Consider the following 23,530-nt stretch of genomic DNA (forward strand, 5'->3'; position numbering starts at 1 on the left):
CATGACTGGACACTTCTTATAAGAGTTAAAAGAAAAATAGAAGTGGAAGTTAACAATATGGTAAAGTATATTATGATATCATAAAACAGTATATCATATTTTATTAAAAATGGGTAATAAGTTAATATGCTATGATTGCAGCAATATTTGTATCATGTTAGAAATGTCAACATGAATTCATCATTTTTTTTTTCAGGGATAACCTTTTGTAACTCATTTCAGGTTGCATTTGCTTAGCTGTCACAAGAAACAACCTGAAATACAACCTTAACACCAAGATTTCAGCCTCTAATTCTCTAATGCTATTCTTCACTAACAGGAATCAGGATTTTCAGTGGAACGACTGGTTCCATGTTTAGGACAAACAAACTCAAGGTGAGCCTTGTCATAAAGAGACTATTTTTTTCATAAGTGTTGAAGGTTGTATTAAGTAGGATCGGATAGAACTTTCAACTTACAGGGGAGCAAACTAGTGGCCAAGAGGGAGAAATTGAAGATTAAAACAAAATAAAAATCTTGCTTTTGAGTTAGGTGTAGTTGGTAATGTCAGGACAATGCTTTCTCTGACAACTGCCAGAGAACTGTTCAGAAGGAATATGACAATTGAAAGCTGTTATTTTTCCCTGTATGCATTTACTGGTCCTGGGTGTGGCTGCAGATGTGGGCACACACCAGGCCATGAGCTCCTGCTGGGCCAAAAGCTAAATCACAGAAACTTTAGTGGTGGCAAAGGTTGCTAAAGTAACAAGATTGGAGACTTGGGGGCCTTGAACATATGGCTTGTTTTCTGAATTCTGAATAAGTTAAGTGGCCCACAGCTCACAGTACTTAGAAACGGAGGCCCATCCATCTAGGGTAAGGAAACAGAACAGAAGAGGCTGTATAAGATGACAGTAAAGGAAGTGGTGAAGTGACACTGGGGATATACAGCTATTTTTTACATGTGAACACTTATCGTTTACAAGTGACTAGAGCTAGTCAAAGCTTGAGAAGTCAGGAATTGTGCTTATAAAAAAATAAATAAATAACATATGCTAATGAGGGACAGGAAACCATGAGACATTTTGCTTTTCATACGGGGCGAAGGTGACATGTTGGAGTCTTTACAAACATATCTGTCATTTACCTCAAGGCATTTGTCAAAACTTGAAGCTGTGTGCGGTTAAATATTAAAAAGTGAGCTAAAAACTTCTAACAGGCAGAATTCAACACATCCTGTAATCTTGCAGTGATGAGGTGACAAAGATCCCTATTTAAAAGCCCCAGAAAGAAGCAACACCTTAGGAACAGCAGTAAGCCAGAAGTTTCCAGTCTTACCAAAATAGAACTCAGTCATAACTTATAACTAGATCTAAAGAGAGGAATTTCATAATGATAAAGAGTTTAATTCAAAAGGAAGATATTGGAATGCTAAACCTGTTTGTTATGTGAATATTATGTTATCTACAAAGTGTCAGAAAACCATAAAGGTATGAGACAGTCCCCAGTGGAGTATCCTAGGGCTTAAAATATTTAAGCAGAATGAGTAGTTAGAATGAAATGTCATGTATTTCTAAGGGATGGGCTAATGTGTTACAGTGTTTCAAATTTTGAGTCAGTTTTTGTTTTGGCAGCCAGAACAACAACAAAAAAGTAGGTGGTGAAGATAATCTTAAACAAGCAATTTAGAAGATGATAGTGAGAAAACAATTATATGGGTGACTATGTCTTTTATAAAATCAAATGTAAACACAACTACAAAATTAGTTTGGTAAATTAAGAAGTAAATGTTTATTGAGACTTCAGAGGAATAAGTTCAACCATGGGAAGGGAAGATGAGAGAGTTTGAAAGTGTAAAAAGAGTGGAAATTTCAGCTGTGGAGTTGTGGGATGTTCTTGATGGGAACGCTAGTTGGAACTGAAAGTGTGAACAAAGGAGTGTCATCGTGTCAGTGAGAAAGCCAGAACTGGGAAGCTAAAATAATGTTTGGGAGCAAAATATGGGGGAAGGATTGGGGTAGATACTCCAAATACATACAAGCCTGAAGTCAAGAAAGGAAATAGAATGAAAAGCAAGAAGAGGTAGCTACGATTCTGGAGTTGAGGGGAAACAAAGAATGAAGCACATTTTTGTTACACCTTAATAAGCAGTTATTTGAGGCAAGGGTAAGCAACTATAAGCTCATGAACAAGGAGACTGGTAACTGTCGAAGCCATGGTGAAAGTTTTCTAAGGTGACTGTTCATTGAGAAAATCAGCATGCTTATATATTCAAAGAATTATTGCACAGAGAATGTGAGTTGACATGGATACCTGAACATCAGAAGAGTTATTATGGCCCCCCTCTTACAATGGAGCTATATGATCGCCATTCTAACTGGCATGAGATGGTATCTCATTGTGGTTTTCATTTGCATTTCTCTAATGATTAGTGATGATGTGCTTTTTTTCATGTGCTTATTGGCTGCATAAATGTCTTCTTTTGAGAAGTGTCTGTTCATGTCCTTCGCCCATTTTTGATGGTGTTGTTTGTTTTCTCTTGTAAATTTTTTTAAGTTCTTTGTAGATTCTGGACATTAGCCCTTTGTCAGATGGACAGATTGCAAAAATTTTCTCCCATTCTGTAGGTTGCCTGTTCACTCTGATGATAGTTTCTTTTGCTGTGTAGAAGCTCTTTAGTTTAATTAGATCCCATTTGTAAATTTTGGCTTTTGTTTCCATTGCCTTTGGTGTTTTAGTCATGAAGTCTTTGCCCATACCTATGTTCTGAATGGTATTCTTCTAGGGTCAGCAAACAAACACAGGAACAGAAAACCAAACACTGCATGTTCTCACTCATAAGTGGGAGTTGAACAATGAGAACACATGGACACAAGGAGCGGAACATCACATACAGGGGCCTGTCAGGGGTTGGGAGGCTAGGGGAGGAATAGCATTAGGAAAAATGTCTAATGTAGATGAGAGGTTGATGGGTGTAGCAAACCACCATGGCACGTGTATACCTATGTAACAAACCTGCATGTTCTGCACACGTATCCCAGAACTCAAAGTATAATAATAATAATAAAAGAATGGAGCTATATGGAGAATGGAAGACAAATGGGCCAATTGAGTCAGTGAATGCCCTATACTCGCCAAAGTCCAATGGGTCCAATCGTTCTCTGGGCCACTTTGGTGTATATTTACCAGTTCCTGAAAACGTAATTGGGGTTGACATATTGGTGCATGTACACAGACACACACACACACACACACACACACACACACACATATAATGGCCTGTATCATCGTATATGTATATTTATATATAAACACACACATTAATCTAATTTTACCAAGAAAAGTAGTAACGCAAAGATAAGTTACATAATTTTGCATAGTTAATAAGTGACAGATCTGAGGTTTGAATGAAGTTGTCAGGTTTAGGTGTCTGCGTGGTTACCTCTTATGACTCTGCCTTTTCTAAGAAATGAAATGAAGTGGCTGCTTTGAGGTTCACCAAATTATGTAGTATGCATTGACCTTAAACCGGAAACATCCATTTCATCTCAATTCTAACATGTATTTTATAGCAAAATAAATACATAATATCACAAAGCAAGTCATTCTGCTTTATAAAATTGCAACAATTTTTTTCATCATTCAACATAGTCTGATTCTGGTAAGTTTATTGTGCTGCTGATTTGAGTGCTAACGGCCTCTTGAAGAAAATTAGCTTTTGCAAAATAGTAAGTTTTAAAGTAGTCACATTGCAAACCCTTCCAGCAGAAAGGAGTAAAACTTCTATTACACGTCTTTTGTAATTTTTCTTTGGATCTGTTCTTCTAGAAAAAGATAAAATTAAGCCAATCGTTTTGATTGCATTGGAGGTCACAGAAAAGATTCCTTTCCTTATGGGAAATGGTCTACAAAGACAGCACCCAATAGAATCCAATTAGATGGTTAGAAAGGTTGGACTGAGTTTGCATGGCTACCCCTGTACTTGCCACATTGCATCCCTGATGAAAGGAAACAATTGTATGGCTCGTTCAACATTACGCTCAAAACTGAAATAAGTAATCACCAGTTTGCACCATCTAGTCTGTCTAAGGCAAAACATTTTAGCTGAAGTCAAAAAAGGGAAAAAACCCTTTTCAAAGACTCCTATATAACAGAAGGAATTGAGGACATCCCTTGCTCCCTTGATTTCCTACTTAAGATTGGAAAAGGAACTCCATTTGCTTTTTGGTTATCGCTTTTCTGCAATAGATTTTGAATAATGTAAATCAATTACCTCATTCCTGTTCACATCATTCAATTTTATTCCAGTCGTCCCCAACTGGTAAAGAGAAAAATATAACTTTTCCAAAGCCCTTCAGTGTTATGGGCTCATTTATTTATTTAATAAATATTAATTAACCAGTGATGATGTGTCAAGCATGACTAAACTCAGCATTAGAGATAAAAAACGGAATATAAATAGTACCAGTTCTATTGAACATCCAGGCCAGTAGGAGAGACAGAACTGTAAACAAATACAAACACATTGAAATAATGTGTATGAAATATATTCAAACAAAAAATTATATAAAAAGTAATTTAATAAGATTGCACAAAGATCAGAGGCAGCACAGAGAAGGAAATGATTATTTCTCTTTGTACTTTTTCTGCCATCTTCAAACTTTTGGAGTAGAAAGATAAAACATTTACAGACCTAAACGTTAAATATAAAATTAGTTTACTGCCAACCTCAAAAGTGTTGTACAAAGTAACTAGTAATATTATTGGCTAAATTTGAATATGGGTTGGTCATTATATTAATATTTTACTCTTTCCATCATTGTCACAAGGCTTAGTTTCACATTTTTAGTTATGCATTATATTCCAACAAATACATGATATATTATTTTGTCATACATTTTTAGAGAATGTACTTTTTTCCACAACTTCCAGTGACTTTTCAGGATTATTGTCTAACAATTTTATTACTTCCTGAATAAAACATTTGCAGTGTTGGAATTGTTCTATAAACTACTAAATTACCAAATGTTTAAGCAACATTGTCTGTAGATGCAATCTCTAGTTATGTTGGCTAAGAGGCCATCTATAAAGTGATTTTTTAAATCACTTATTGTCCAAAACTTGAATTCATATCATTTTATTTTATTTTATTATTTTATTTTTTGAGACAGAGTTACACTCTGTCACCCAGGCTGGAGTGCAATAGCGTAATCTCAGCTCACTGCAACCTCCACCTCCTGGGTTCAGGTGATTCTCCTGCTTCAGTCTCCTTAGTAGCTGGGACTACATGTGTGTGCCACCATGCCCAGCTAATTTTTGTATTGTTTAGTAGAGATGAGGTTTCACCATGTTGACCAGGCTAGTCTTGAACTCCTGACCTGAAGTGATCCACCTGCCTTGGCCTCCCTAAATGCTGGGACTACAGGCATAAGCCACCATGCCCAACCTGCTTTCATGTAATTTTACAACTAAGGTAGTTAAAAAAAAGAAAAAAAAAAAAAGAAGGAGAGGATGTAATAGACATCTATGTTGTGTTTACTCAATGTATTATTCCATTCTCATGCTGCTATGAAGAACTACCTGAAACTGGCTAATTTATGAAGAAAAGAAGCTTAACTGAGTCACAGTTCTGCAGGCTTAACAGGGAGCATGACTGAGAGGCCTCAGGAAACTTAGTCATGGCAGAAGGTGTAGGGGAAACAAGCACATCTTCCCATGGCAGAGCAGGAGAGAGAGAAAGAAGGGGGAAGTGCCACACAGTTTTAAGCCATCAAATCTTGTGAGAACTCGCTCACTATCACAAGAACAGCAAGGGGGAAATCCACCAATACGATCCAGTCACCCTCACCAGTTCCCTCCCCTGATACATAAGGATTAAAATGTGACATAAGATTGAGTGGGGACACAGAGACACACCATAAATCTCAATATCATGTCCTTAGGGAATACCAATTGGGAAATAGCCACCCCCTTTCCTTTGAGGGAACTGCTGCTTCTTCACTACAACTTTGTATTTCGGATTCATCCTTTTTCAGAAAATCCTGACTGGCCTGGCGTTGCCCATCATCGTGCTTCTGTTCTTCCGGCTGTCTAAAAGCATCCTGCTTTCAGCTCCGTCTCTTCACGTCACGGTATTTTGTATTAAGTTCCTCACTGTACTTCCACTTAACTTTTCTCCTTTCTGGTTCTCTACTTCACACATTATAATTTAAAATAGACAAAGAAAGAGACTTATCTTTGCTCACTTCTATCTAGCTAGGCTGAAAAAGTGACCTGGAAATTGTTAGTGACCAATAATTTTATACAATATTATTGAATGGATGAATCAGTACAAGAATAGAAAAGTGATAAAGACACAGTCAAATTCTTTCACCTAGAGTTTTACAAGCTCAGTTCACAGGGAAATCCCCTCTCTCAGGTCCTGGAGTTAGGACAATGTAGTCTCAGAGACACCAGTTTCCATGCCTCTAAGGAAAAATCCGAATGAATGAAGGTGACCCACTTTAAGAAGCAGAGATGAGATGGAAAAAGATGGTAGGAGTCTTTGCCAGGGAAAGCCCTGGTTTATACTCAGTGAGGCTCCCAGAAGAGCCCTGGTTCCTTCAAGATTTCCTTCAAATCTGGGTTACCTTGACACCCTTCCAATAAATGACGTTTCAGTAAAACCTACAGCTGAAAATCTAATTTCCATGCCCGACAATACAGGGTAGAAGAGGAAAACAGTTTGACCCATGGAGCAGCTCTAGACAGAAATACAAACTACTCTAATAAAACATAGTATTTTTCACTTTAGTAGCACTTTAATAAAATATAAGATTTTGCACTTAGGTAGCACTTTCCACTTACCAGCACTTTCACATAGAGCAGATCACCTGAGATTTGTAATACCTTTGTGAGGATTTCCAGGTATTTATAGCCCTATTATCCAGGAAAAAAAAGTAGTGATGTTTAGACAATATGTATTAATATTTTAATTATAATAAGATATAGGGTTTATTGAATGCTTGTAATATGCCAAAACTTGTACTGAGCACACTACGTCAATTATCTCCTTAATAAATATACATTTTATCAACATCCTTCTTTAAAATTCAAGCAAGTTGTGGCATAGACGAGCACTTGCTTTGCATTGCTGGGACGTTACTTTTGCTGAAACAGCATTCTGCAGGCATTTAGACCTCAGTCAGGCTGTTTCGTAATATAACTAGCATTTTATTTTTTACTTTTTATTTTTTTTAAAGACAAGGTCTTACCCTGTTGCCCAGGCTAGAATCAAGTGGCCTGATCAAAGCTCACTGTCTCCTTGAACTGCTGGGCTCAAGTGATTCCTCCACCTCAGTATACTAAGTAGCTAGGTCTACAGGTACATGCTACTGTGACCAGCTAATTTGTAAATTTCTGGTAGAGGTGAAGTCTTGGTACGTTTTCCAGGATGATCCTGAACTTCTGGCCCCAGGCGATCTTCCCTCCTTGACCTCCAAGTGTTGGGATTACAGGAATGAACCACAGTGCCCAGCCTGACCAGCATTTTCTAATCTTGGTATTTCTTATACCTTTGGTGGTTTCCATCCACATTCCTCTGTGGAAAAATGTTCCCCATTTTATAATGTCCACTTAAAATTTGAATTTCTCTCTTTATGCGTATTCTCATCTTTCAGTGGAAATTAAATTCTTTAATACATTTATTTCTGATCTGATGACCCAACAAATCTTGATCTTGTTGTGAGAGAACTGTTCTCTGCTCAAATTACTTGTAAAATGTTGGGTTAGGAAAACTTTAATATACATTTCTTCTGACAAACCTTCCAGAGCCTTTTATATAACAATGTGTATGTCTCTGAGAAGAGAATATGCTTTCCATTGCCTTAAATTATTTAACTTTTTCCTGTCACCTCTTAACATCTCCAAGGATCCCTTATGGCAGAATACTGTTAGCGAGAAATAGCATTATTTGGCACTGTAAAGTTTAATTATGTTGCTACAATCCACAAATCTGTATTTCTTCCTTTACTTGATTGTTTATTCTTGAGGGCAAAAAGTGTAAACATGCTTACTTTTAAGAGCTTGGGAAAGTTTTATAGAATATGGTAGTTACATTTTTTGTTCTCTTTTGTTTTTTAGAGGGGACAGGGTCTCACTTTGTCGCCCAGGCTGGAGTGCAGTGGTATGGTCTTGGCTCACTGCAAGCTCTGCCTCCTGGGCTCAGGTGATCCTTCCACTGTAGTTGTTTTTTTAAATGTTAGTTAAGCTTGTAATTTTTTTCATACACTTATGGTTTTGCAGAAGATAAGAAGACTATTTTTATTAGTCAATATGTTATATTAAATACTTTTTATATACATGCCACATATCGTAACAATCTTATATTGTACCACAGAGATATTAAACATTACACTAAGCCTACCATTTTTACTTAAAATGTTAAATAATCAGTAGGATAGCTGGCTTCTTTTTTAAAATTGTTTAAATATAGGAGATATTCTTTGTTTTCTGGAATGTCGATTAATGTGGGATGATAGGTAGCTTCTTAAAGTATCTTCATTTCTTGATATCCTTACAAATATTTTATGGTTTATTCATTAAGAACATTTTCTCATTTACACAATAATATTCTTATTTCAATATTAAAAAAGACTGAACTAGAGAATTTTTCTAAATCCATAAGTAGCATAGAGGGAGATATAAGGTGTATAAGCAGATAAACTGAACGTAAAAAGATCTCAGAATTGTTTTTGTTTGCCAGATCTCTAGTTTGCAACTTTTTCTATCTTCTAAATCGTGGTTCTAACAGGAGATATTTTTGTTGTTGTTGTTGTTTTTTACATTTGTCAATGTTTAGAAACTTTCTTCTATTTTTTTAAACTGGGGAAGATGTGTATCCAGCAGTACTGGTACGTGTATCTAGTGCATAGAGGCCAGAGATGCTTTGCTCAAAATAGTATTCCCTATTGTGTATGACCCTTCTATTGGCTGTCTTCCTTCTCCATGTCACCACTTCATGGCTTTGTTGTGCTTCCGGAATCACTTCTCATATAAGCAAATTATGCCCATATTCTCCTCCTGGAGTTTCCTTTTGAAAAATTCAAACTAAGACATCTGTTTAATATTTGTAAACATCTTAAATGCACAGGACAGCCCCCCTGTTTCCGACCAAAGGACTTTTTTAGTTGAAAATGTCAGTACTGCCTGGGATAATAAATCAGGCTGTAAAAAATTATGGCTTATCAATTATCATAAATATATGCATATACTAAAATAAATATTTTGCGTAATTTTTCCAATTTTTATTTTTGTTATTCTTGTTGTTCAGAAATGCTTTGAAAAATGATGTTCAACTTAATTTCAAGGTGACACATACATGGGATATTAGAGAAACTCAGTAATAGCAGCCATGGGAAATTTACCAAGAAGTTTTTTAAGCCCACGTTTGAGGAGCTCTCACACAGATCTCTTTTGAGACACTGAGAAAGACTGTAGCAGTGTGTTCATATGGTATTATTATTATTTTTATTTTACTATTGCAACAATAAGATTCTTGGCAGCAGTCAGTGGGGCCTGTTATCACACCTCTCCTGACTTCTCCTTTGTCATACTGACCTTCATGTTGGTGAGTATGAAATGACCATATTTGCCATCTTTTAAAATTTGTGATTTGTTGTGATTTATTTAATTAAATATTCAATCTGACATCTCATGGAGAAGCTGTCACACCTTTCTAGTATCCTTCTCCACCCTAAACTTACACTGGAGCTCGACTGGGGCTTTGCTGGATGGTTCTTGGAAATGTCTATGGCTTCCACCTAAGCGTTTCCCTTCCTTAGGGTTTTCTCTTGCTGCATGAATATACACCGCCCATGAACATATGGAAAGACAGAGAAGGCTGGAGATGCTGGGAAATTGTGACCCCCAGGAACAAGCCTCAGTGGTATACACTCCAGCGTTTGTCTCTTGCCTTGGCATCCCGAGGTGTGGTCTAAAATGCCTTTCAGAGGGCCCCACAGCAAGAGTGAGCCCCAGTTGCTCAGAGTGGTACTCCCTATTGTGTGTGACCCTTCTGTTGGCTGTCTTCCTTCTGCATGTCACCACTTCATGATTTTGTTGTGCTTCTGGAATCACTTCTCATATGAGCAAATCGTGCTCATATTCTCCTCCTGGAATTTGCTTTTGGAAAACTCAAACGAAGACATCTGTTTAATATTTGCAAATTTGGACTTTTTTCACTAGAAGAGCCCTTATATTGTCTAACTTCTCAGTCCCATACAACCTGTAATTTTCGTTCAACGTGGACACTTATTTTGGAAAAAAAAAACCCTTAGCTAGTCCTGAAATCTCCTACCCACTCCAGGACAACAGGGTAAACGGTGGAATCACTGTTATACACTGACCTAATTTTCCTGAAAAAAAAAATAATGCTGGCTTTTAAAAATATAAAGAGACAACATGTCTAGAGAAAAACGTTTCGTTTTACATTAAGAAGAATACTTTAAAACTCTACCCCCATCTTTTCTCAGTAACAGAGCTTAAGCATTGAGGAAGTGAACTTTAATGTCATTTGGCCTGATTCATTCAAACACTATGCCGGGAAACCTTCTGTTAAATGAGAGAAGTTAGGTCAAGGAACCAAACAAAAGCAGTAAGTAAACATCAATTTGGTTTACATGCCCATAAAAAAGAGCAAGACTGCTGTAAAGGAAAGGAAGTCAGAATTGGATGGGGATGTCTTCAATGGCTCAAAGGACTGGTGATGGGATGTGTGAAGCCTTTCTTTTCTGGGTCAGCAGTCTGAATCCAGGCCGGGTGAGTAGAACCCAAAAAAGTCATTATTATTTCGCAGCTGATTTACACACTCTTTGGAATGAGCCTGGTCTCCCTCCAGGTTTGGAAGACTCGTGTCTGTAGCCAAGCCTTCCCCCTCATCCAGAGCAGTGACTGCCCCTGTTCTTCGAGCCTTGACAGAAAGGCCAGGGATTAAATGAACATTGAAACCGGACTGCACTCACTGTGGCCAGCTAAGGAGCGTCAGTGCACTGGCCATACAGGATTGATAGCAAAGCAGCGTTTTCTCTTTTCTGTTCTTGCACTGTATAGATTTAAGGGGAATTTCAGAATATCAGATGTCAGTTTGCTATTTGTCCAGGTCATTTAAAACATTTTGAAAAGAAAAGGATTTCAAAGGAGCTTATCAAAAGTTGCGTTTGGCATGGAGTTCCGCGTGACATGCTTCAACGTAAGAGTAAAATGCCGTGGCCAAGTTATAACTCCTGGATGCGTAAGTTCATCATCGCAGCACTCACAAAGCCCACACCGGAACAGTTTTCTTTCAGGCACTTAGGTGAAAGGTGAGCAATGTTTGATTTCCTTCTGCTTTCATGATAAGTAATAGAGTGGTCATTTTCTAACAGTAAATTAAGAAGTAACAAATGGATTTCAATTTTCATAATTTCACTCAGGGTATCTTTTGAAGTGTGTATTATTAGTTTGTACTAATGCAAAACTACCAGCTGAAACTAATCTCCCTAATGAGGTTCATTCGTCCTTTGACAAGGCAATAGTTTCCTCAAGAAAAACTTAACTAATAGTGTGGCCGGTACTTTATAATTAATTTTCTTCCCCAATCCTTGCAAGCATGAAAACAAACAGTAAATTTTTCATTTGTTCATCAGTTTCGAACAACTGTTTAGCAGAGATATGCTTGATTAATGGATTTAATTTGTTCCTTTCTTCTGTAGTCGGTTTTCATATTACCTCGGTTATCAGAGGATAGGACCATAATGTGGGCATTCTCATCGCGGTCCACTCCATCAGTGTCAGCGCTGGCTTCTAGCTCCGGGTCCGCATCTTTAACCTTTGTCGTCCTGCAGAATCTTTCATCAATCTGTGTTACAGTCACCTTGGGAAGAAAAGGCAGAAGCACTCAGTCAGCACTTACAGGTAGTAAAGTGTGTCATTATTTCTAACAAAATGCTGGCAGCGGTGCACCTTTCATTTCCAACCGAAATATGATTTGTGAGATCAGCAACCCAACTGTTAAAAGAGACAAATGGAAGGTACCGGTCTGGTCACTACAAGGCCCTCTATAAAAACCAATACAAAATGCCTAATGCTTTCCTGCATGCTGAGCGCTTTAAATGACTGGGGCTAGTTTTGCAAATTGAATATTATTGTCAGATAATGAAAGTACCTATGTAGAGGTCAAATAGCATCATAAAGTATAATGGCAGTTTTCATAATACTGACCGTTTCATAGTAGGGCACAGATCTCCATGGTTCAAATCTGTAGTTCACTTGACTTTTCAGTGTGACATAAAAAGTCATAAACTCTGACTTGAGGGGTTTTCATTCTTCTTTTTAACTCAAGTGTAATGTAGACTTGTAGAAAAATGTAAATGCTTAAGAAATTTTAAAAGATGCCTTTCTTTAGTACGTTTTTGACTCTCACATAAAATGTAAAACTAAAACATATATTTAGATATTTTTATGCATAAAATGTATAATATTTGTGACAGGAGTTACCTTCTTGTATAGAAAGATAATGACCTAGAGTACAATGTTTACAGAAAACGTGTTCTAAATACACACTGTTCGTTTAAAGAAAATTTCAGTAATTTAGTTTGGATACTGAGTTCCATGACCTTTCTTTTTATATAATTGAGAATCTGTTAAAAATAGTTAAAATGGATTTTATTATTTGTCATAACATACTTGTCAGTATTATTCAATATTTCTATTATAGTATTATGTGCAAAAACTTGAAATTAATACTTCATTGAATATCTCTGGAACAATACATATAAAAATGATTTTTTGACATTTATTCCAGAGAATATTTTTTAGCCTTCTTTGGAAGATAAAAATACAAGCCAAAATAATACGCCTGATATTTAAGAAAACTTTTCCAATTTATGTGTAACTGGGCTAGACTTGAACTGATGTACTGGCAAGATTTAGGTTCTACTACCAACTTTGTCATTTACTGTTTTTGAGTTATTGGACTAGTCCTTCATTTTTGTGACAATAATACCATATTCATAAACCTCTTATTTATGCAAATGTGAGGCTCTGTTACATTACTTCAAAATGGACCAACAATTTTAGTGCCTACCCACTGTGGACTAATTTTATCAGTATTCCTTATTTTGGCATGCAACGTTCTCAGCAATCTAATCATTCAGCCACCTATCCCACACGTACATTTCATATGTATGATATACTTACGAAACCCTCCAGTCATCCTGAACTTCTTACTAGTCTCTCTACTCCTTGTGTATGATTATGCCTCTGTCCCTGTGGTGTACCCTCTTCCTGGCTAGTGCCTTCTCACCCTCCCTCCCTACATCTCTGTTCAATAAACTTATACCTATCTTTATCGTTCAGATAATTTCCCCTTACATCCTGAAGTCTTTACAAGTTATCCTTGTTAGTATTAACTTCTTCCTTCTTTGTGGCCTCATAGTACACTGTTTTTCATTCTTCTAATGTACAAACCACAGTAGAATTAGAAAAATAGTAGGGGCATATATGTCTGTCTCTACATGAATTGTCAGGAGTACCTATTTTCCTTTTTCTTTTTCTTTTCTTTTCTTTTCTTTTTTTTTTTTTTTGAGACAGTCTCCCTCTGTCAATCAGGTTGAAGTACAGTGGCTCCATCTCCGCTCACTGCAGCCTTGACCTCCTGGGCTCAAGGGATCCTTCCATCTCTCAGCCTCCCGAGTAGCTGGGACTACAGGCACATGCCACCACACCTGGCTAATTTTTTGTGTTTTTTGCAGAGGTAGGTGGGGTTTCACCTTATTGCCCCAGCTGGTCTCGACTCCTGGGCTCAAGCAATCCACCTGCCTTGGCCTGCCAAAGTGCTGGGAATACATGTGTGGGCCACCTTGCCCAGCCTAGACTACATGTTTTTCTAATTTCATTTTTGTCTTTGCCCTGTCCCATAGGCAGAACAAAAATGCTTGGACCAAACTAGAGCTCACTAAAAATACACTGAGTGCATAGATGAATAACTTGATCATAAATTGTAAATAATGTTTATTGCTTTCAAATTACAAAAACATTTTGCCAGGTATTAACATGAAAACTACTGTGAAAGGTATTCCACATAAAACATGAGGCAGCTCACCTCAGAATTTAGTTCACAATGTCTTACCCATTATATGCAATTTAATATGTTTAATTTTTGGAACTAAGATAAATCCTTCCTTAGGACATCTACATTTAAAAATAAACATGCTTCCAAAATGATAGTTTATTTAAGGAAAACACTATAGGTATAAAAGCTTGCTCTTATTTTATATTTTCACAGACAATATTTAAAGAAGTAGATTCATGAAGCAAAATATTACATAGCTTCATAAATTTACACACAGCCTTGAATTTCTTAAATTATTTTATTCCATAAACGTTCTTATTCTTATCCCTCAGGTGAATGCTGCCAGGATCCATCAATACATATTTTGAAAATTGTAAAATTTGTTCATGCTGCTCAAATATAAGAGAGAAAGAGGAGGGAAAACAATCAGCAAAGCAATTTTTATATTAGTTTTAACTTAAGCTGCTGCTGCAGTTAGGAACTTTGATAATGGATAAGAAAAAGAACTTTAGGGAAAGTTATTAGTTATTGGCGAAAGTTTTTAATAAAAACTATTTGATTTAAATCACAGGTCTAGGAAGTTCCTCCCACTGTGGGTCTGCGCACATATAACAGGAGACATCTCAGGTCTTTGTTATAATCTCAAGGATTGTTCTTTATCCCTGAGCAGTTAATGGAAACAAAAGAGGTTACAAAAATAAAGTCTAAATATGCTTGACTCAAGAAAACCTGAGGCTACCCTTTGAAATTTCCTGCCTCTCTGTTATATCTGCATAGGCATCAACAGTGTTCTGACCAGGCTTCTGTTCTCCATTCGTCCGAGGATTGTCTCATGCGGCCTCAGTCACCCATATTTACTTTGTCCAAGAGTTACTGCTGACCATCTGTCAGCATTTCACCCTTTTCTATAGTCCCCTTTCAATTTACAGAAAAGATAACTACTTTTATTATTATCATTATTTAAAATTGTGTTTACTCAGCCTTAATGAAAACTATTAAAACAGTACAACGTGCAGTTTATATTAGAATCTGCTAGGCCAACTTGAGTTTAGATCAATCCACACTGCACTACGTTCCTGGTGTCTTCTGACACTGACACTCACTCTTCATCCTTCTTCGACAAGTCCTCTCAACAAAAGCAGACACACATCTACCAAAGCAATGAAGACTGTGAGAGCACAACGTAGGATAAAATGAAACTGAATGAAAGGATACTCCAAGGCAAAATAAAGAAAAATGAAATCTGCTTCCAATATAGACAATCACTTGTGTTAAAATATAACATACTTGATTCATTCAAGCCACAATTTCTTAAATGTAATTGATTTATAAGTATGATTTAGACTGTCTATAGTAACAAGATCTGGCAAATAGTAACTTTTCATATTAGGGACTAAACATAATTTTTCTTAATTTTTATTTTATTCTCGACAGACATAATTGTTGTGATTATTTAGTAAAAGTTGAGTTTATAAAATGTTAAAACCATTGTTCTCATACAAATATAAAATATGCATATGTCAACTTTGAGCTCTGATTACTGAGGGAACCAGAAAGAGTCTAAAATTAGTAAAATAAAGATTTGAATCACAGAGATTTATATCCTCTACCACAGGGGTCCCTAACCCCTGGGCCGTGGACTGCACAACAGGAGGTGAAAAGTGTGGGTGAGTGAGCGAAGCTTCATCTGAATTTACAGCCGCTCCCCATCACTCATATTACCACCTGAGCTCTGCCTCCTGTCAGATCAGCAGTGGCATCAGATTCTCATAGGAGCACAAACCCTGTTGTGAACTGCACATGGGAGGGAGCTAGGTTGCACACAGCTTATGAAAATCTAATGCCTCATGATTTGTCTCTGTCTCCGATGGGACTTTCTGGTTATAGGAAAACAAGCTCAGGGTTCACACTAATTCTCATTATGGTGAGTTGTATCATTATTTCATTATATATTACAGTGTAATAATAATAGAAATAAAGTCCACAATAAATGTAACATGCTTGAATTATCCTGAAACCATCACCCCTGTCCCCTGTCTCTGGAAACATTGCCTTCTACAAAACTGGTGACTGGTGCCAAAAACACTGGGGACTGCTGCTCTACCAGTTGAAATGTATTTCCATCAGCATTGAATTAGAACGATTTCATTGCTCTGACCATGAAGAATGTGCGTAACTCTCAGTTTTCTGCAAGTTAACTTCTATTAATAGCTTAGTCAAGGACATTAAAAGGTACACGCCCCAATAGCATCGGATGATCCCCAGAGTCTCTTAGGCAACAACTGGCATGCCACTGAAAGAAAACCCAGAAATCTCTTTTGCCCATGGCCAAGATTTTCTGTTTTTCCTATTTTTATATTCAAAAAATTTCCTCAATTGTTTTTGCATATTAAATTAATCACAGTGTTGTATTCACATTTCTATACAAATTTTAGATTATCTCATATTCTTTTTCTTTCTCCAAGCACATTTATCCTTATAGCTTCCTTTTCTTATTAGTCCATGCCAGAGTATTGCAATATCTTAGACATGCACATATTCCTGCAAGAAAATGTGAAGAATTAAAAAAAAAAAATCACTCAATCTCAGAAATTTACCGTATATTGAGCCTTTCATGACCAAGAACAAATTTGAAAAGAATGACATTGTTTCATTCTCAAACTCTAGGCAGAGAGAGAGGCATAGTTGCAAAGACAGAGATGAAGGCATGGTGTAGGAGAACACAAATAATTTAGACCTCTGAATTCTCAAAGGATTTGTGCCCTCACTTTGGGAATCAGTTATATTATAGGTAGTTATCAAAGTCTTAAATGAAGACATATTAATGTGCAGTTTACACTACAGAATCTGAACATTTGTTTGATGTCTAGGTTTTAATGGATGAGAGTAAGAAATTTTTTTTTTAAATCTAATTTTTCACATCTTAGAGACTATCCATGATTAATGCAATAGTAATTTGATTATTAAGCCTGGTATAAGAAAGGCAACACGTTTTAGGAGAAAACAAATTTTGTTTTATAGTGTGATTACTTGACTATAAATTCAGGTATGTCCTTGAGGCCATATTAGCATGGGAATGTGTTTGCCATATTACTGGTTGTCTGGAAACTGATGAAACAACAAAACCAGAGTAATAGTAGGGCTTTGTAAAATAGCCTTGGAGATACAGCTATGCTCATTTGCTAAGATATATAAATCTGGGACAGAACAGGAAATTTGTATGAGATAAACCATGGGTTGTTAGGCTTTCAGTTGTCACCTAAAACTAGTGTGGATGCTACTGACAATAGAGTGTACTTAAATCCTGCCTATATGTAAAATGGAATGGATTTAATGAGCTACAGAGAAGTCCAGTTCCTTTTCTGACTTTATTAAAAGTTTATAATTTGTAAGCTTTAGCAAATAGCAGAAATAAAGCATAAGTCTAATTGTAAGTAAATTACAAAGGAATATTAGGAGCCCCTTACTGCAGATTCTGACCCCCTGGTGTAAACTGAGTATTAGTATCTAGCTGTCTTATTTATTGGATATACCAATTGCTGTATGTATTTAAAATTTTGATCTATCATATTTCACAATCCAGTAACTGAAAGGGAGTAATGAGTGATAAGAAGTAAAAAGAAGAAAGGATGGTATAATAGACAGTCCAGAGATACTCTCCAAATCTTCTTATACATTATGGTCATTCAAAATGCTATTTATGTAAAATTTTCATTATCTTAGGGTGTGTGTAGATTTAAGAAATGTAGTACTTATTAGCACCATAATTAATAATCAATGGATATTTTCATATGATATAAAACATCCACATCTTCTTTAAAATTATGACAAATTTACCAGATATCTGAGTGACACTAGGGTATCTTCTGTTTAATTCCAGGATCTCTTTTGAAAACATTGATCATAATAAATAGGTATGTTATGTGAACATATATCACTGAAATTTTTATTGCTGTGTTACAATGTTGAACATAAGACATAACCCTCAAAGATGTAAGACAAAAACTTTGCGATCTTGTAAATAGAGAGTTTGCTACTATCTATTCTAAAAGGAGTGATTAAACAGTAAACAAAGGGTTAAACAAATGACACTGGCTTTGAGGATAAAGTATAATTCACAAATTAGTAAAGCTCATAAATGAACTAACAATTAATCTTGAGAGCATCAAAAATGTCCCTGTTATTTCTGGGGAACAGGGGGAGTAACAGGCATTACCTCTAAATTGCTCTGTCAAAAAGATTAGTTGAAAAAATTTTGTTAATGCCAAAATTAATGAGAATTATTATTTGGCCCCAAAATTAACTCTCATAAATCTTGAGAAAGGCTTTTAATTTCTGTATTTTTATTTTATGGAGACAATCTCTCAATTACATTATTGTTGTTAATAAAGTAGCATAAATACACAGTAGCATAAAATGTGTTTGATCGATGCTAATTTTGAATGCTTATAAAGAAAACACGAGACAGTCACAAGAAAAATTGTGAAGAGCAAATAAATTGAATTATTCCTGACTCTGACTTCACAAATTCAAATGTTGCTGCTGCAAAGAAACTTTTTGTAGATTACTTAAGCTAATAAAGTAAATAGTTACGTTTTGGAGATGACAAATAAGAAGAGGATCTTTCTGCTAAAGAACAACAGCAACAATAATAGATTCAAAATGCTTTGCATTGAAAACAAATGAGAAATAAAGATGATATGATTTAAAGAAATGTGTTTTATACCCCACAACCTGTCCCAATCATCATAAAGACATTGATTTAAATAAAATTGTTCATATGAGAAAAACGGCTTTATGAAATATTAGTGGAAAACTATAATTTGAAATCGATACGTCAGAGAACATTATCCAAAATTTGTAAATAAGACAAGAAAAGTAGTACATTCTTCAATGTTATATGAATTGAAAAGCCACAAAAAATTGTCTAAGGAATGTATTTAAACTCACTATTTAATATTAATTAAGGCTCTAGAAATAGTGAAGTTACTTGTGAACTTGTAGACATTTGTATGGTAGAATTGCAAAATAATTTCCATGCAGTGTAACAAATAAACCAGAGAATTATGACATTTTTGGATATCAACCAGTTTTTATCTAATATGGCAATCTTATCCTAACTTTGACCATAAATATCCTAGCTTCTGGGATGATCTTTGAACTGGTTGTAACATTTTACTACTTCTTTGACACATGTTTATTTGTATTTTCATCAGTCATAATTTTCTTTTAAAAATTTTGTTAATTATAATTTTATATATCAAATATATAACCAAATTAATAACTTAAATATCATAAGAAATATTAGCACCTCTCAAGTTTACCTACATAGCTTGACAAAAAATATTTGGATATTTTAACTGGAAAATTTAAGAAATCACCTACTATTGAGCAACCTGAAATATTAGTGGAAAACTAATATAGGAAATTTTACTTTTAAAAAAATAGAATAACTGATTAGCAACAGTGCTTTAGAAATAAAATTTTTAAAAATTGTCTAAACTGCTTTTTATTTTATTAGAATTACATGAATTTTCACATAATGACTTTCATGGATGCCCTTGGGGGGAAACTAATAAATATAAAAAGTACCTTAAAAGTTGGCAAAATAATAAGCTCAATATGAAATATTTGATGTGTGCAGAGTGTGGAAAGAATATTGTCCCTAGATTGAGGCCTACCATAAATACCAATACAACCTCAGGAAAGCAATTTGAAACTCTCAAAATAAATCTATAAAGTGAGGAGAATTGATTAAATTTACCTTGGAGGAAATTTCTAGAAATTGAATTGTTTTCCAGTTTATGATTTAACTATTTTATTTTCCACCTAAGATATCTAAGGATAGCTCAACGGAAGACAAAATTTTATCATTATATTGAACACTAACACTAAACAACTACACTATCACTAAAATCTGGGAGAAACTTTCACTAACAAGGCCAAAATGTACTCAAATAAATGCACCATGCTGACCCTCCAGATACACCATAATTAAGTTTGCTGGGCCTCTCCTGTAAATTTGAGGTATTTCCTGAGATTGTAAATTCGAATACCCGCCAGAAGCCGCAGACAACAGAAACATACAAATCAGACTTTATTCTCATTCATAGAGAAAGTTGGGCTTACATAGCAAGTGAGTACATGGCTTGTCTAAAGTAACTCAAAATGTAAACACAAGCAAAAACAAAAACAAAAAATTAGCTTAAAGGACTATGCAAACCCGATCAAACATATCTGTGAAGGGAAGAAAGTCCTGGTCTACACCACCAAGAAATGTGCCAGTTAACTGCTGAGAACCACCATCTATGAGCCACTGTTTGTTCTTCCACCTTTTTACACAACCATAACATTTTTCCCCATCACTTTTAGATAGTGGTTCCCAGAAATACTATACAGATCTGGGGCAGAAATGGACAGGTCTTGGAAGTTTACACAGGACATGCGGATTGAGTAGTACAGAGAATACATGTGGGGAAAATTGTGGGAAGCTCTTCCCTGGGTATTCTTGCTTATTATTCATATTCAATCTCCTTCTGTCTCTCTTTAATAGGATAAATTCAGAGTGTTTAAGATGACCAGAAAGTGGAAACGACGCATTCCTTAATCATCCAGCCACACAATGTTGAATGATTGCTGCTATTTTGAAATTGGGTGATGAGTTATACATGTCTACAAGTCTTCCAGGGTAATCACTTAAGGAGTACCTTCTGACATCAAAATATACACAGAGGAGAAACAAGGAATCCCTCCTTGTTTATAGATAAAAATATGACTAGAACTGGTATTTCTGGTTGAAGTATTAGTATATTGAAAATAAATAAAAGTGAGAACTCTTACAAGATTATTTATTAGAAAAGGAGAAAATAATGATTCAAGTTGGAGGAGAATAATCTCTTGAAAGGACTGGCTACAAGAAAAATTTGGAAAGCATTTACTTTGTGTAGTCAGATAGTATTAAGGCTTGGATTCACATAAGGGAGACAATAGAAGAGATGGAAGACAATTGAATTGGGGAAAGTGTTGGTAAAAAGAGATGGAAATAAAAATGAAGATAGATGAAATAAGGAAGAAAAAGAAAGCTACAAATGAATAGCATAATTATTATTTACCCTAGAAAAATTAAAACATAGAAATGTCATTAAAAGTCAAAAATGGAGAAAAATAAGAAGTGAAAGTGATAAAAAGATGAGAGAGATGTAGGAAAGAGAACAGATGCAAAGTTCAAAATATTAGTTTTCCTGAAGAAGAAAGTTGAACAAACTCAATAATCAAATATATAATAAAAAGGCAGTTTTTAATTTTTTAATTATTGTTGTGAAAAAATGACAAATTATAAAAATAGAAGGGGATTATCAATACAACATAGAATTAAGTGATCACATATAAAAACTATCTAGTGAAAATATGAATTTTGAGCATAAATAAAATATAAATCTGTTAGAATCAATATGTTAAAAAAAGATGTAATATGTAAAAAAAAGAAGGAAATAAGATAAAAAGTGATGAGGCTGGTTTCAGACCTAAACACATATTAGAAGCCAAAAAACAGCAGAAATGTCAGAGGTTTGAGTAGTATAACAATGTATTCCCAAGTATTCTATTCATCTGATCCTTTGCTTATGATGATAAAAGGCAAGCCTAGGTATCCAAAAACATATTCTACATCAGTCAGAGTCTCAGCAGGATGACATGTTTAGAAAGCCACACCTCTTAACTCCAAAGGTTGCCCACTTGATGTAAGGATTTAGTTTTTCTTGGGAAATATTTATTTAGAATTATGAAAAGGATATATAGTTATTTAGAAAGGGTGTAACTTATTTACTAGACTAGAACTTATAAGAGTGCACTTCAAATAGCACAGAATATTCTGGGATGAAAAGGGTCTCGGTTCATCAAGTATGAGGTATTTTGGATCCTTTTACAACACACTTTAAAAAATTTCTCCTATCATCTGGCAGATAACAGCAGAAATTCCTATCCTTTTTCAAACACAAAAACTAAATAGAAAGTAAAATCTAAAACAATGACAAGAAAATAAATTATTTCATAACTTGTCATATCTGCATGATAGGGTTATTAATTGAGACTTTTATGAGAAACAAAAATCTCCCTTCTCCCTTCTCTTGCACACTGCACCTTTTAATGTACAAATACATGACTACTAAATGGAAAAATTTCCATGATGAGATCATATTGATAAAAGTAATAAATGAAGATCTTCGGGCAATAAATCAAACACAGTTTAAATGCCAAAAGATTTTGAAGGAAATCAACATCATCAGGATACATGGCCGCATAATCAGAAACATGCCACAAAGAAAGTGTCAATTTCCTGGTCTCAAACAAGCATGACTATGAGATATACTCTTGTGGATAATAGGTCTGAGATATTAAGAACATTTGATGCTATATGGATGCTCCACTGCTACCATCCAGGTCCAAGCTGGCATAAGTTATGCTGACAAAACACAGCACAGAAAGAGATCTGGGTGTTGCACCAGAGAACATCTCAGCTGGCCCAGCTATGCTTCATCCATCTCCAGGGATGTGGTATACATTAATATTACAGAGTACAACGGAGTACAGTGCACACAGGCATGAAGTCAGTCGGTATTTATCACTTTCAGGTTCTACTGGCTAACAAGGAATCCAAATATTTTCCTAACTTAGAATAAGGCACTAGACAAAAAGATCTGTTATCCAGACATTTTGGAATCATCATACTAAAAGGTTCTCGGAGCAGCTACAAGTCCTGTTCTGCAACTCCCTTGGGTTCAGCTAGAAATAATAATTCAAAAAAAGACCAGAAACTTATAATTGATTGATTACTAAGGCATAGGAAATCCTACTCTATTAGTTAAAAATTATAATTTTGAAGACTATTTAATAATAGAAATATTTTCATGTTATAAATTTGTTTGAGAAAATATGTAATCCTACAGTTGTATGTATTATGTATTTTCTCTTCATGTGTTTCTAAATATTTTACTAGTTGCCCTTTTCATAAGTTGAGACATTTCTTGTAATAATTCATGCCTTTGCTTATTTTACACAATTGATAAACTAAGCATTTAAAAATTTTATAATAAACCACATAACATAAAATATGTGGTAATGAAAATTGAGCTCTCAGAATACATATTAAGCTTGGAGTCTACAATAGTATTGACCTATTTAATTAATTTAGTGAATTAAACACAACTACACAATTCAGTTAAGAATGAAAAGGCAGTCCTCTAGCTGTCTGATCATTTCATGTTCATGCTAACTAATTATTTCAGCCAACTTACATTAAATTGTCTTTGTAAAATAATCTGCTAAGGACCTTCAAAATTATAGTTCTAAATAGTTTATTAATTGATCCATACTTCTTAATAACCAAATATGCACAAAAGCAAATAGAAGAAAATAAGTGAATTGCTTAGTTTGCCACATCTTCATGTGAATTAGTAAAGCTCC

At 35.1% G+C, this 23,530-nt stretch overlaps 2 long non-coding RNA genes across 2 annotated transcripts in view; one reads left to right on the forward strand and one right to left on the reverse strand.

Moving 5' to 3' along the window:
• The first annotated feature begins 9,290 nt into the window (after positions 1 to 9,290).
• LOC126947911 (uncharacterized) lies at positions 9,291 to 22,904 on the forward strand. Its single transcript, XR_007723252.1, has 3 exons — positions 9,291 to 11,318; positions 11,709 to 11,910; positions 20,622 to 22,904. It is a non-coding gene; the product is annotated as an uncharacterized LOC126947911 (long non-coding RNA).
• Positions 11,656 to 23,530, reverse strand: part of LOC126947912 (uncharacterized) — a 35,213-nt gene continuing 23,338 nt past the window's right edge. Inside the window, exon 2 of the long non-coding RNA XR_007723253.1 lies at positions 11,656 to 11,869. This is a non-coding gene — a long non-coding RNA (uncharacterized LOC126947912). The remainder of the gene's footprint in view (positions 11,870 to 23,530) is intronic.

The sequence above is a fragment of the Macaca thibetana genome, chromosome 2 (genome assembly GCF_024542745.1).
Source record: "Macaca thibetana thibetana isolate TM-01 chromosome 2, ASM2454274v1, whole genome shotgun sequence".
NCBI classification, from domain to species: Eukaryota; Metazoa; Chordata; class Mammalia; order Primates; family Cercopithecidae; genus Macaca; species Macaca thibetana.